We start from the raw sequence: 14498 nt of genomic DNA, 5'->3' as shown, positions 1-14498 counted from the left end.
ATACATGTACAATGCTTGTGTGTATGTATATTTGTGCGAATGTGTATGCTTGAAAATAAGATAGCAACTTTCTAGCTCACCGCACAGTCCAGAATGACAAGTCATCTTGCCGATGCCTCCAGCCAAGTAAGAAGTCTTTCCAGAAATGGGCATGGTCAAGATCAGGCTCTTCTTGAAAGATACAGCTAATTCTAACCGGCACATTAAGATTCTAAAGTTAAGAGCACATTGTGAAATGTGAATCGATGTGACATTGTCAAAATGACCTGTGGGCTTGGGAAGTTGGCATTTGTAGGAGGAGGCCAAAGTGTGCATCTTAATCTTGATTTCCTTTGGGAATATTTCCTCCATTGTGTTCCTGACTCTGATTATGTTCTTGTGCAATCAAAATAGCTCTAATCTCCTGGACAACTAACTTCCTTCCTTCCTTCCTTCCTTCCTTCCTTCCTTCCTTCCTTCCTTCCTTCCTTCCTTCCTTCCTTCCTTTCTTCCTTCCTTCCTTCCTTCCTTCTCTTCCTTCCTTCCCTCCCACCCTCCCTCCCTCTTCCCTCCCTTCCTTCCTCCCTTCTTTCCTTCTTTCCTTCCTTCCTTCCTTCCATTCCCTCTTTCTTCCTTCCTTCCTTCCTTTCTTTCTTTCTTTCTTTCTTTCTTTCTTTCTTTCTTTCTTTCTTTCTTTCTTTCTTTCTTTCTTTCTTTCTTCTTTCCTTCCTTCCTTCCTTCCTTCCTTCCTTCCTTCCTTCCTTCCTTCCTTCCTTCCTTCCTTTCTTTCTTTCTTTCTTTCTTTCTTTCTTTCTTTCTTTCTTTCTTTCTTTCTTTCTTTCTTTCTTTCCAGGAGAAATTGTTTTGTTTTGGTTTCTGATCAGCAACAACTGTTTGGTTTTTAAGATCTAAGTCTACATGTGTGCACAAAATCCCAGCCCAGTAGGAAAAGGAAGGAATTTAAAGTCCTGCTTGGTGTTTAAATTATTTAATGCACAAGGACCTCAAGTGTTCAACCAGAAAACCAAAGTTCAGCATTCAGAATTCGACCTCAAAATGGCATGAACAATCCAATAGGTAAGCACAGATTTCTTCTTTATAGCCATAATCTCAGGATATTATGAAGCTTTTAGCCTTAAGAAAATTTCAGTCAGGATTTGTATTTAACATCAAGTTTATCTTTCCCTTCATTTTAAATGTATAGTAGGGATGGAGTAAGCTGCATAATAACAGAGATTCTGAATTCTAATATAAGGTTTGTCACCTTATCTCTTCTTCTCTGTCAATACATTGTTTGGCTAGTTCCCTATTGCATACTCGTAACAGCTGTTTTTGGGGATCTTGAGCCAAAGCATACTGTTTAGAGTATCCATCCATCTCCATCTCTGGACTTCACTCAGGCCCTCCCCAAACTCTCTTTCAATTTCTCTGGCTATACACTCCAGTGAAGTGCAAACAAACAGATCATTTTCTTGATGGTGATAAGGCAGTAATAGACTTTACCTCATTGCCTAGTGCCCTTCAGATATGCTTTCTACAAAACTCCTCAGCAGAACAAATATAGTTACTGAATCTGGTTACTGGTACACAATGAAATAATAGCTAAATAACATAGTCACATGGTTATAATATAGTTAAATCCTGCGGCAAGTTGCACACGATAAAAAATGTGGTTAGGCAGGGGAATGAAATTAAGGGTTAGAGGTAAAAGAGAGTGTGTATCTTTAGATGTGATCTGAAATGAAAAGCAGACACCCTGGAAAGGACATAGAAAGATGTCACCAGATGATGCCTGAGGAAGTGACTCCTCTTGTTAAGTAAGGCAAGACTTGGTAAGGATGTTGAGAAGGGCATGTTCAACTGGCTATATATATTATCTTATGTATCCTTTCCTTTCCCCTTCCAGAGAAGGTGTCCTATTTTAGTCCTTATTACCTCTCTCCTGGTCTTTACAATTGTTAAATAGCTGATCTTCTAGTTCTCTTTTGATTTATCCCACAAAGCTTTGCCGAATCCATTGTCTTTTAACACCACTCTGGTTATATCATTCTTCGGTCTCATGTCCTCCAGAGCTGCTTATTACTCGCTGAAGTAGAGTGGATACCAATTTCTTAGCCTGGTATTCAAAGCTTTGACATATTCTTTCTTCTAGGCCTGCTATCCAAAGTGTGTACCAGCACGTCAGCATCCTCTGGGAACTTAGAGAGGCAGCATCTCAGGTCCTACCTCAGAGTTAGTAGGAATCTGCATTTTAAAAAGATTCTTAGGTGATTCACATGCACAGAACATTTGAGGAGCACTGCCCTACCTAGCCAAAACAAAATACCCACAAATACACTCCCTACTTTACTATTTTGGGTTTTTGCATATGGAATTACCTCCATGTTAACTCCACCTTTGCCTGTCCTTTCACAGGATCCTTTTATGATCATCTCAAATGTAACCTCTTCCATGGAACCTTTCCCAGTTATCCCATGGACTAGGCAGATCAGCCTTTAGAATGCCTGCCAAGCCTTTTATTAATTAAACTGTCCTTGCTGAAGGGGCAGCTTTATTTGTACCCCCTCACTGGGTGCTTTTGGCCATAGAGAATTGGCCTATGGTTGGGTACTGAGCATAGATTAGTGCATCTAGTGGCTGGCCAATAAACCCAGAGTGTGGCCACATGAAATCTGAGTAGAGGCAACTAAGTTCCCTCTCTGCTTTTTAGAAATTCAAATAAGACAGTTAGCAGTGCTTGCTAAAACCAAACACCAGGAGATAGAGTCAAGGTCGTGAGCAGTCATGTGCAAACCATAGTTATGGGGAAATAAAAACTTTGAGTAAGCCAAGTCAGTAGAGATAGGAGGACAGACCAGACCAGCAGACATGGTAGAGATGCCCTCAGACAAAGAGATAGAATAATGAGTACCCAGGCCTGTCCAAGTTCTTGATGACTTTTCCATGCAAGGTGTTGGGTTTTTAAAATAACACCTAACCCTCATGACTTGAGAAAACCTGCATAAATCTCTGTTCCTTGCAAATGAAATAGGCACTTTGAATCCCCCCAAATGGAGCTGTTGGCTCCATCCTTAGACTGCTCTTTAAGACTGTATATCTCACTCTTGTTGGCTGTTTCCCAGCCTTGCATTATAACACCCATGGTTCTTTATGAACATCAGCTATTAGCAACTTGTGATAAGATTGTGTCCTTCTCATTTTTGAGCATCTAGCAAGATGCATGCTAATAGTAGTGGTAGGATTGCCTCAAACTGAATTCCATGGAAGCAAAAACATTACAGTGAAGAGATCAGGGAAGGAAGGTGATAGGGGATCTATTATTAATAAGGGCAAGTGAACTGAAGAGTGGCCAGCGTTTACTTGAGGCCTTTGGTGCATTGTACCAACCAAGCCAAAGAGCCACGAGCCGATGTGTATTTTTTTTTTTTTTTTTTTTATATGTAGGACTGTCTACTTTTTTTTTTTTTTTCAACGTTTATTTTATTTTTTGGGACAGAGAGAGACAGAGCATGAACGGGGGAGGGACAGAGAGAGAGGGAGACACAGAATCGGAAACAGGCTCCAGGCTCTGAGCCATCAGCCCAGAGCCTGACGCGGGGCTCGAACTCACGCACCGTGAGATCGTGACCTGGCTGAAGTCGGACGCTTAACCGACTGCGCCACCCAGGCGCCCCGATGTGTATTTTTAATACAAGCTGTTCAGTGTCATGGTAGCAAAATTAGTAATTCCCATCTCTTAGGAACCTGATCTCAGCTAACACTATTTTATCAGTAAAATAATTTCTTGTAGTGAGTTGAATGTAACAAACACATGTTTCCAGCTGGTCAGCAATCTTCCTTCTTAACCTTTCATCTACTCCAGGCTGTTCCTACAGATTACAGGACAAATGATATTTGGAGAATGATGGGTCCCAGCAGGTTGAAGGAGGCAGCTTCATTGCTTATATTTAGACAGTTGTCTCCCACTGAGGGTCAGTGTGGGTCTGTTATGTTTGTGCATTATGGTATATGCAAGAGAGCTATGCACACAGAGAAGTGGTTCTGTGTGTGAGTGTGTGTGTGTGTGTGTGTGTGCACGCACGTGCGCACACGTGTTTCTGTTAGTGTGGAAGCTCAAGTTGAATTTGAAAAGCGTCATTATCATTGTTTGGAAGGAAGGCAGAGAGGGGGCCCTAATTTTACAAGTAGATGGGGATTTCTTTTCCCTTTCTCAGCTCCCTCTAGGAGAACATCATGCTCCAAATCCGGAGGTTTCATCTGCTTTTAACCTGGAAGCTTCTTCTTTTATGGCTTTGTGACTCACAGGGCCCGGGTGGTGGTTGCTTTTTCTGTGTATAGAACTATAATCCTTCTCAATTATCAAAGACATAAATTACTATTATTTCCTTACCAGATCGAACATCTCCCTTAAATATGTGAAAGAAAAATTGTTGGTTGTCTGGTGAATTTTCCTCTTGGAAAAACTGCCTATTCTTAATCTACAAGTTCAATGAAAGTTCAAAAGTTTATCAGTGCAAACTCTATATTCTAATAATTCATCACCCAGCTTCTACATCCACATTAAAAGACTCTAGGCTGAGGTGTTTTGTCTTCTCTCCCATGTAAAAGTAATCAAACAGCACATTTCCCGGGCATATCGTGAATACCTATTGATCATGATCAGAGCACAGATGGTTTGAGAGAGCTTGGCTGCCATACAGGCCCTCGTGTCAATCACAGGGACAAATTGATTTTGACTACCCAGCCACAATTCTCCTACCCTAGCAGAATTCCATTCAGGGCTTCTGTCTGGAGAATTTTGAGCAGACAGCATTTCTGATGGAGTGTCATAGTCCAATGTTATTGTAGAGGTAAACTTGATTACTGAGACAATGGTTATTTTAATGTACTTCATACTTACCTTTACCACAGGAAGGTCAATACCTTTCTCCAGTGTTGAAAGAGCTCTTATCAACTTAAACTTTATCCTGGATTTTGTCTGCTAATTAGGGAAAAGGAATATCCTGATTTGCATTTTTCTATGACAGTATGAAGGACCATTAATACTTTTCTGCAACTGGGATTTGTTTTCCTACTCAGTTTTTTAATTAATAATTTCTATTGACAAAATTAAAGAGCCAATGCTTATACTATCAATCTTTCCCTTATGGTGTAGGTATGTGTACTGGAGAATAATCTGGGAGGAGAAGGTTGATACTCCCAATACTATTATAAGCATTAACATCCTCTATGAAAGCCAGGGAAGAAAGGCCCTTCTTTGATACTATCCATTACTGTCCATTACTTTGCTGCTTCATACATCAAGGCTTCCAGGGCAAGTTCAATAGGAAATGGGTCTGCCTCCATCAGGGAAGGGTTTGGGATATGCATGAATGGCTTGGGGACCAACCTCTTCTGTCCTTATCCCAGTTCCCAGCTCTGGGCTGGCCTCTTTTCCACATGATCCTCCTTACTTGTTACTTAGCCTTCTTACACTTTTTCTCTTGACTGGCTCCCCACCTGTGCCCTTACTGATCGTAGGGGCAGACTTCATAGGTGATTGTGCTTTTATATTACTTTCTTATTAAACATCTGAACTGTTCTCCAGCCATACTTGATTGAACGAAGAGTAGCTATTTAACTCAAAGGGAGCCAATCCATAGACTAGTCTAAACTAACCAGAGACCCCTCCAAATTCAATTTCATAGATTAAACAATCTGTAATCAGATAATATTGGTTGGTTGGAATCAAAGGCCATGCAGGCCTGGAGCAGCCATTTTTGGTTTTGTGTTCTCTGTTGAGTCAGCAGGGAAAGCTCGACTGTGAAGACAAGCAAGAGATCAAAGCTGGCACAGAGATGAGAGACCTCAGACCACCACCAGGGACAGATAGGGTAATCCAGGCTCTCAGGTTTGTAGTGACTGACCTAGAAAATGTCTTGTGGCCCACCATCCCTATCTCTTGTCCTGGGATGCTCTTATGCTTGCCTGAGGTGCTGAATAGTCCTTAAAGTGGCTTGAATGAGTTTCTGTTCTTTACAACCAAATATGCCCTGACCAGAAAGTATCCTGTTGGAGAGATTCAAGTGGGGAATTTCAATTTCCTTCGCTCATCTAGTCCCAATGCCTGGGAACTCTAGAAAATCATGGTGCCCTCTTTTGTTTAGATGCATGTCATTCCACAAGAGAGGATATGCCAGGACGAAAAGGTGATATTATTTGAATGTTCAAATCTCTTACCTACAAAGCCCTCTATACTCATTCTCTGCCTCTTGCTCTGACAATTGCTCCTGCTCTCTGGCATTGACCATTTACTTAAATCATTCTGCTTTATTTATTACTTTCTGTGGTAAAGTTGGCTACAGATTTGTTGTAATTCTTCCCATTGAAAGATGAAGTCTAGGGGCTCCTGGGTGGCTCAGTCGATTGAGTGTCTGACTTGGGCTCAGGTCATGAGCTTGTGGTTGACGTGTTCGAGCCCCGCATCGGGCTCTGTGCTGACAGCTCAGAGCCTGGAGCCTCTTCCGATTCTGTGTCTCCCTCTCTCTCTGCCTGTCCCCTACTCATGCCCTGTCTTTCTTTGTCTCAAAAATAATAAAGATAAACATTTAAAAAAGAATAGAAAGATGAAGTCCAATCCCATTCCCTTCAATATGAACTGCTTTTGTGACCTGCTTGATCAATAGAATGTGGTAGAAGTGATGTCTGGATGTTCCAAGGTTAGGTCATAAGAAACCTTGGAACTTCTGGCTGTGCCCCCTGGGAACACTCTCTTGGAACCCTGAGCTTGCTATTATAAGAAATCCTATTACCCTAAGGATTGTCATGCTATGAGGAGCCCAAGTTGAGGTGAGGGAGATGGTAGGGAGAGAGGCAGGCCAAGGACTCCAAGTGCCAAACCTAAGAGTGCAGAAGCCATCTTGAAGATGGACCATCTAGCCCCAGTGGACACCATGTAGATCAGAGATAAACCAGGCAGCAGAGCTCTTCATGAATTATTGAGGCACAACTATTATAAGCAAAATAGAAGGTTTGTTTTAGACTACTAAATTTTGGGATAGTTTGTTGCACAGCAACGGATAACCAGAATATTCTAAGTCATCTCAGGGCTACTTCAACCTCCTCGTCTTTCCTTGCATGATTCCCTAGCCCAAGGACACCTTCTTCCATCCCCTCTACCTCTGTTTTAGATATCAGGACAAGTATCTCCCTCTCTGAGGGAATATATTTAGCCAAGGCCGCTCTTGGAACCTTTTGCTTATGCAGTCCTGTGTGCCTCTTTGGTACGATTTTGCTGTCATGTCCTAACTTCCCAAGGGCAGAGTCTATCCTTTTTTTTTTTTTTCTTTTTTTCTTGTCCTGCCCCTTAATAGAGTCCTGGGCAGCAGGGATTCAGCATATGTTGAGGCTCCTAAATGTTCTCATCTTGAGACGCAGTAGCCCTACTCACCTTAAACCAAATTTATATTGGTACTAATCAAAGGTTTGTCTTCAATTACACATTTCTGATTAGGCATTTCAATTTAGAGGTGCTTCCTATTTTTTATTCTCAAATTATGTGTAGAATGTAACTTTTGGGGTGGTTGGGAGAAAAACCGCAAGGAGCACAGAAGGAAGTCCCATGTAGCATAAATAATGAACAGAATCAAGTGACACCCTCTGAGTTTGTCTGCTTGTCAACAATGCCTGGATCATTTATGGGAGGTCAGGGTCAAATTCTATTTATAGTTGTGTTCTAGCCAGGGTGAGTGAGTGGTTTTTAACCACATCACCTCTTTCTAAAACCTGTTTTGTTTGGACTTCTCCCAGCCCACCTCAATGAACTTTCACATGTTCCCAGGGCATTTTTTTTTTTTTCATTTCCATGTACCTTTTGGTTTCCCCTTCACATGGAACATTCTTTTCTGCAGTGTTCAGAAAACTCATTAGCGTCCAACCTCCTCAATTAGGCAGAGTAAACACTTATTACTCCGAACTGGCCCCCTACTGCAGGAGAGATGGATAGAATTCAAGCAAAATGTTGGCCTAGTACCCAAGGATTTGACCACGACGTTTACTTCTCTTCAATCAAATTCAGGTCACATCTTCCTGTAGTTTTCTATATAAGTAATTAAGCTCTTATCTTCAATTTTCAAAGGATCACTGTTTCCTTTGCTACATGTATCCATTTCCTCTTTAATTCATGGTGTGTACTTATCTATTATTGTATGCATACCATTCATTTGTGGCATTATCTGCTGTTAGATTTTCCCATTTTTTCTTAATCTGACAATCACAGAATCAGCAACATGATAGCAGGCAAACCAAATTGAGAGGCAGAGATCTTTTTTAATGCTGCGAAAGAAAAAGAAAGGGCACATTTTAAATGTTCTGCTTCTTAAAGAATTCTATTTAAAAAAAAAACTGTGAAGTTATTGCACTTCTCCCTGGGAATCGCGACTGTATAAATTCTAACTTTTCCCAGTGTTCAGGCACATGGGATCCAGGGAAACATTAGCCACGTTCTATTCATGTTCATAGGTCGTGACTAAGATAAATAGATTTTCAAAAAACACTGATGTGGGTGTACTTCAAGTGGGAGGAATTTCATGTTCCAGTCTCCCTGCCGAACACCTAGAATATTAGAGACTTGGGAAGTTTGTGCTTGACTCCTTTTCAGAGAGAACGTGACTGAGGTCACAGCGTGATAAATCTCTGACACGACAGTGCGAGGGAACAGGCATCGGAACAGAGGGGAGCAAAACAAGCCGAAGTGAAAAGTTCAAATGCATGATGGTATTCTTACAAGCGAGGCAGCTGAGGGTTATTAAAGAGCAGCTTTCATAGAGGAGGTGGCTGATCATCCTCGTTTCAGACAGGAACGCTCTTGTGCTTTCTCTTCTCTCTGTTGTCAGTTATAATCTTGCACGTACGCGTGCACTCACACACACGCGCACGCACACTGCGTATTTATACTCAATGTTCAATCTGTTGAAAAGTATTTACTCTTCTTCATCAGAATGCTGAATTGTGACATATATCTTCAGTTCCTTAGCAACAAACTGTCATGTCACCCTTGTGAGATCCTGGTCAGCTGAGAGGGAGGGGAACGCTGAATTGTGATGGAGAAAATCCTTATTTTAATCACAAATGTGTATAAGAACTGGAAAGACAATATGAAAAGGCAGGTCAAGGAAGCTGCATTTGAACAAGTGTTTTTGATTAAGGTTTGTGTCGGCCCAGAAGTCCCCTTTAAGTTCCTTTTTATTGAATAATTTCCCTTTGATCCTTGAGTAACTAAAAGAAAACCCAGTGCTTGACATTAACGTGGGACCAGAACCCTGTTGTAGGATTCCTTTGCCTGACTGCTGTCAGGGGCTCCACCAGACAGGAGCCTCAGCCAGCAGGGTGTGAGCACACTCCTTTCTACAGCAGGCACTCCCCATCCCATGTCCCCCTCGCAGCTTTTCCTTTCCCCTCTCCCCTGGGGGGCGGGGTGTGCAGGACACTGGGCTGCAGCCATCATTCTGTGTGTGCCTATTTCTTTGCTTGTCTTTGACTTCAAAGAGGCTTGACAGTAGGCACTGATGACGATGTAAGAAGCTGTTGATTAGCTCAGGAAATGGACCCTGGCAAAAGGGCAGAGGGACCAGACATTGGGAATGTTGATAATTCAATCTCATCTTCTTTCTTGTTCCATCTGTTAGGAGTGATGTAAAAATAATTTCTAGAGGCAAACAAATCATTGAACGACACTAAAATTGGAGCAAATGGGAGCAAAATTAGAAGGAAAAACTGCAGAATTCTTGAGAGAAAGAGGGAGAGAGAGAGAGAGAGAGAGAGACCCAAGAAAGCAAAGATTATTTAAACAACTCTGAGCAGGTTTTAAAAAACCGTATCTCTGCAATTTACCCGAATTCCCAGTTTCCATATTTAAATGTCTGATCAGTCATTCAGTTCCAATACAGACATGATGTTTGAAGGCCACTTTGTGATGGTTTTACCCTGGTTTAGATTATTTGCAATCCGGAGGGAAAATGTGCATTCTGTGCGAAAGCAAATAGAAAACATATCTGAGCACAAATCAAAAGAATGATTACCACACTCTACGCTCTGTACCCATTACTGGGTCCCCAAGGCTCTCGTTCTGTTTGTCTTGGTGCTTTTTCTTTAGCTGCCTTTGGTTGGACAGGGTGGGAACAACAGCCACCAGCACCACCCACAAAACCCTGAGCAGAGAATGAGGGCAGCGGAAATGGACAGCCTGGAAAGATGTGACATCTTTCAGGGGCTTGTGCTCCACACTTCGCTGTTGGGGGAGCCGCCTGGGGAGAACTCCCAGGGCTCCCATGGAGGTCTTTGCTGACTATGTGTCAGGAAGCGCCTGACCATTGGCAGAAAGGGCAGCCCTGCTCTCATTTCGATCTCTAGCGAGCTCTTTCTCAGTGGATAATGAAAAATGACATTTGCACAAAGTGGAGAGAAAGAGCATTGTTTCTATAACACATTACGCTTTGCACTGCTCAGGAGACAACATTTCATATCCTATAAAAAGAATTATCTATATAACTTACTGTGCGTGGCAGAAAAGTTGCAGTGTGTCTTTAAAAGAGCTGTCTTCGCAAGACAAGAAACACTTTGTCTCTCCCACTCCCCCGGCCCCCGACAGAATAGCCTGTGTTTATAAGCAAATCCACTCAACCCCTTAATGATGACCTAGAGTAAACATCTGACATACACTAGCTTTCGAGCTCTCCTGTGTTTAGGCATGAATTGTTCATTTCTATGCCTTTTGTATTCAGTCTGAAGGAAAGACAAATGATACAAGGGCTGATTTACATTATCAATGGAGGCAGAGGTTATGCCTGTGTTTATCTGATCCTCTGTTATCGTATAACAACCGGTGGGATAACCAGCCTGGTACACAATGACCGTTTAGCTTCAGCCACTCACCCACCTACCTCATTTCCAGGTTGACTTTAATTTTAGAATATATTAAAAGGACGGGCCCTGGAATTGCTAGGCTCCTTTGGTTCAGGCGGGCCTGTAGGAAAAGGATGGGGCTCTCATTTAGTGTCAAGCTTCCTCTCCATCAAGCCTGCCAGGGTATTGCAACTGGGACGTTTCTCTGTAATTGCCCTAGGAAGATTGGTACTCAACTTTGTAAGGATGCCATGGGTGCCCTTCTCAGCAGAGCACTAGAGATTTGAACATTTTTTTTTTTTTAATTTTTTTTCAACGTTTTTTTTTAATTTATTTTTGGGACAGAGAGAGACAGAGCATGAACGGGGGAGGGGCAGAGAGAGAGGGAGACACAGAATCGGAAACAGGCTCCAGCCTCCGAGCCATCAGCCCAGAGCCTGACGCGGGGCTCGAACTCACAGACCGCGAGATCGTGACCTGGCTGAAGTCGGACGCTTAACCGACTGCGCCACCCAGGCGCCCCAGAGCACTAGAGATTTGAAACAAATCACCTGAACAGGAGAAAGGACTACAAGGAGTGTGCATGAGCCTGAGGAAAAGGTAAGCTCATTTTTCTTCTGAATAAGTTTATAAGAACAATTAAGTCATCTTATGAACCATCAGTCTGACCAGGAAGAGAACTTCATGAAATCAACCATAGGCAACCAGGACAACCTGAATATGATGTTTGAATATGATGCCCCAAGACTTATAAGTCACTGAGGATCCCCTGTGGAATGAACTACTAATTCTCATGTAGTAGGAATTCATCTCTGAAGGAAGAAATGCTTCTTGGCTGCCCAGGGTGCGTCTGGTCCTGGATGTGTCAGTCATCCAAGTTGCCTTAGCCTCCACTGCAGACAATCCCTGTGGAACCCAGAGAGACAGATGGTGGTCAAGGCAGTAGTGCTACAAGAGAAGCCAGTGGAGTTGCAGCAGGGATGGGGGTAGAAGATATGATGGCCCCATATATGAGGTCCCGAATTCTCTCTGAACGAGCTCAAAGAACGTGGGAAAAGTTTCAGTCTGGATCAGATGGAAGAAACACACTCTACCTGGTCGTTCTTACCAACCACAACTATAACCTGGACAGAATAGATGAAGACTCTGAAAACTAAATAGTAGCAAGTAGATTGGGGAAGAAGACCAGAAATTGGAGTACCATGGAAATCGTGGTGAGTTTACCATTTTTTCCCTCTGATTGCCCCCATCCTGAAGTCAATGCAGCCGGAAAACCAGAAGTGGCCTCCAGGGAACTGGCTGGGGAGAGCTCCAGGACAGCTCAAGGACTGGGGAAAGAGAGTCCTAATTCTCAGAGTGCAAAAAACCATCGTTTCTTTTTTCTTTTCTCTCTTCCTCACACCCCAGTCCCCAAGCAATCCCTTAATGGCAGCAATGGGAGCAAAGGAAGCAATAAAGAGCAGAAATCAATGAAACTGAAAACAGAAAAACAATGGAGAAAATTGTAAAAAGCGAAAAGTTGGTTCTTTGCAAATATCATTAAATTTGATAGGCTTCTAGCAAGATCAGAGAGAGAGAGAGAGAGAGAGGAGAGGGAGAGAGAAGACATGAATTGTCAGTACTAAGAATGAAAGAAGATATTGTATAAATCCTACAGACAATAAAAAAAGATCATGAGGGAATACTACAAACAACTCTATGCACATAAATTCAACAACTTTGAAGAACTGTGTGATTTTCCTTGAAAAGCCCAAACCACCAAAACTCACCAAGATAAAATAGATAACCTGAATAGTTCTAGAGCTATTAAAGAAACAGGATTTTGTGGTTTAAAATCTTCTGAAGAAGAAATCTCCAGGCTCACTGGTTATTTCTTTCAAACATTTAAAGAAATTAGACCAGTTCTATACAGTCTCTTCCAGAAAATGAAAGAGGACAGAATCCTTTCCAACTTAACTTAGGAGGCCAACATTAACCTGATACCAAACAGATCCTATCATTTCATTGATTTCTGTTCTCATTTTTATTACTCTCTTTTTTCTGCTTGCTTTAGGTGTACTGTGGTTCCCTTTTTCTGCTTCTTTAAGATGGAAGTTCAGATTATTGATTTGAATACGTTCTTCTTTTGTAGCATTATTCTACGCATTTATAATGCCACAAATTTCTCTCTAAACACTGCTTTAATCCATATCTCACAAAGATGATACAAAAAAAGAAGGCTGCAGATCAATGTCCCTCATGAAGAGACACAAGAACTCTTAGCAAGTCCAATCCAACAATATATATTATAAAAGAATATTTTACCACGATCAAGTGCAATTCACCATATTAACAGTCTAAAGTTAAACACACTCTTACCAGCATCCAGCAATCCCTGGGTATTTACCCTAGAGAGATGTAAATTATGGTCCTGCAGAAACCTATTCGTGAATGTTTGTAGCATCGTTCTTCATACGTGGAAATAATCCAGATGTCCTTCAACAAGTGAATGGATAAACAAACTGGGGTGTGTCTATACAATGAAATACTTAGCAATAAAAAGCAACAACTTGGATGAACCTCAAAGGCATTTGAAAGGCATTCTGAGTGGAAGAATCAATTCTGAAAAGATTATATACTATATGATTCAATTTATGTGACAGTTTCAAAGAGACAAAACTATAGTAATGGAGAATAGAACTAATGGGTACGACGAGGGAATTTTTGGGGGCAAAAGAATTGTTCAGAGTTCTTATGGTAGTGTTTGTTATATGTATCTATACAAGGGCTAAATTCCATAGGTTTATACACACACACACACACACACACACACACACACACACACACAGAGTCATTTTTACATACAGTAAAAACGTAGGGAGCAAAACTCTGAGGCAGTCCACCACAGGTCTTTCCCAACCCCATCTCTTTGGGGTGCCCAAGGCTGCCTGTTCCTTTCCTTGTTCCCTGTTCCCAGTCTCATGGTGCCTGTCTGTCCTCCTCCATATCTCTGCTGTCCTTAGGCTGTGGCCCCTCACCCAGGCCTACCCCTGCCTGAGGCTATAGCTTCTATCTATGCTCTTCTTCTTCAAGGGCAAAATCCATTGGGTTTTGATTCACTTCATTCAACAAACCAAGAGAAAACAAAAGCAAGAGCTGTCTTGATTTCTTTTGTCCCCCCACCCCTGTGTCTAAGGCATTAGTGAGTGCTGCTTTTGAACTCAATCCAGAACCTAATCACAGCCATTGCTGTCCTAGGCCGAAACTACTTCAGCCACCTCTCATCCCACATCCTCACTTCTACCTTGTCCTTGCTATCTTCTGTCCTCAACACAGCAGTCAGAGGAATCTTACTAAAACAAATATCATGCCATTTCTCTATTTGAAATCGTCAAAGTCTTTCCAGTGCATTTAGAATAGAAGGCCTTACTCTGGCCTCCAAGGGCCTCTGGAACTGCCCTTGCCTGCTTCCCCAGCCTAATCTCCCTCCATCCTTCCTCCCACACCAAGCCCCAGCCATGGTGACCCTCTTGCTCTTTCCAGAATGTATCAAGCTTATTCCCACTTTGGTGCTATTTTCTCTGCCTGGAACTGGTTTCTCCCAGCAATCTGTATGGTTGCTGCTTCACATAGTTCAAGACTCAGTCCGAAAGTCACTT

General features: G+C 42.1%; 1 long non-coding RNA gene across 1 annotated transcript; it reads right to left on the bottom strand.

Annotated features, from left to right (window-relative positions):
* Positions 1–951: 951 nt before the first annotated feature.
* On the bottom strand, positions 952–8906 carry LOC131512644 (uncharacterized). The gene is made up of 3 exons (XR_009262220.1): positions 8744–8906; positions 8174–8292; positions 952–2223 (listed from the first exon to the last, which is right to left on the bottom strand). It is a non-coding gene; the product is annotated as an uncharacterized LOC131512644 (long non-coding RNA).
* Between the last annotated feature and the right edge of the window lie 5592 nt (positions 8907–14498).

The sequence above is a fragment of the Neofelis nebulosa genome, chromosome 1, assembly GCF_028018385.1.
Source record: "Neofelis nebulosa isolate mNeoNeb1 chromosome 1, mNeoNeb1.pri, whole genome shotgun sequence".
NCBI lineage: Eukaryota > Metazoa > Chordata > Mammalia > Carnivora > Felidae > Neofelis > Neofelis nebulosa.
The sequence above is the reverse complement of the archived record's forward strand: the minus strand, read 5'-3'. Positions and strand labels throughout refer to the sequence as shown.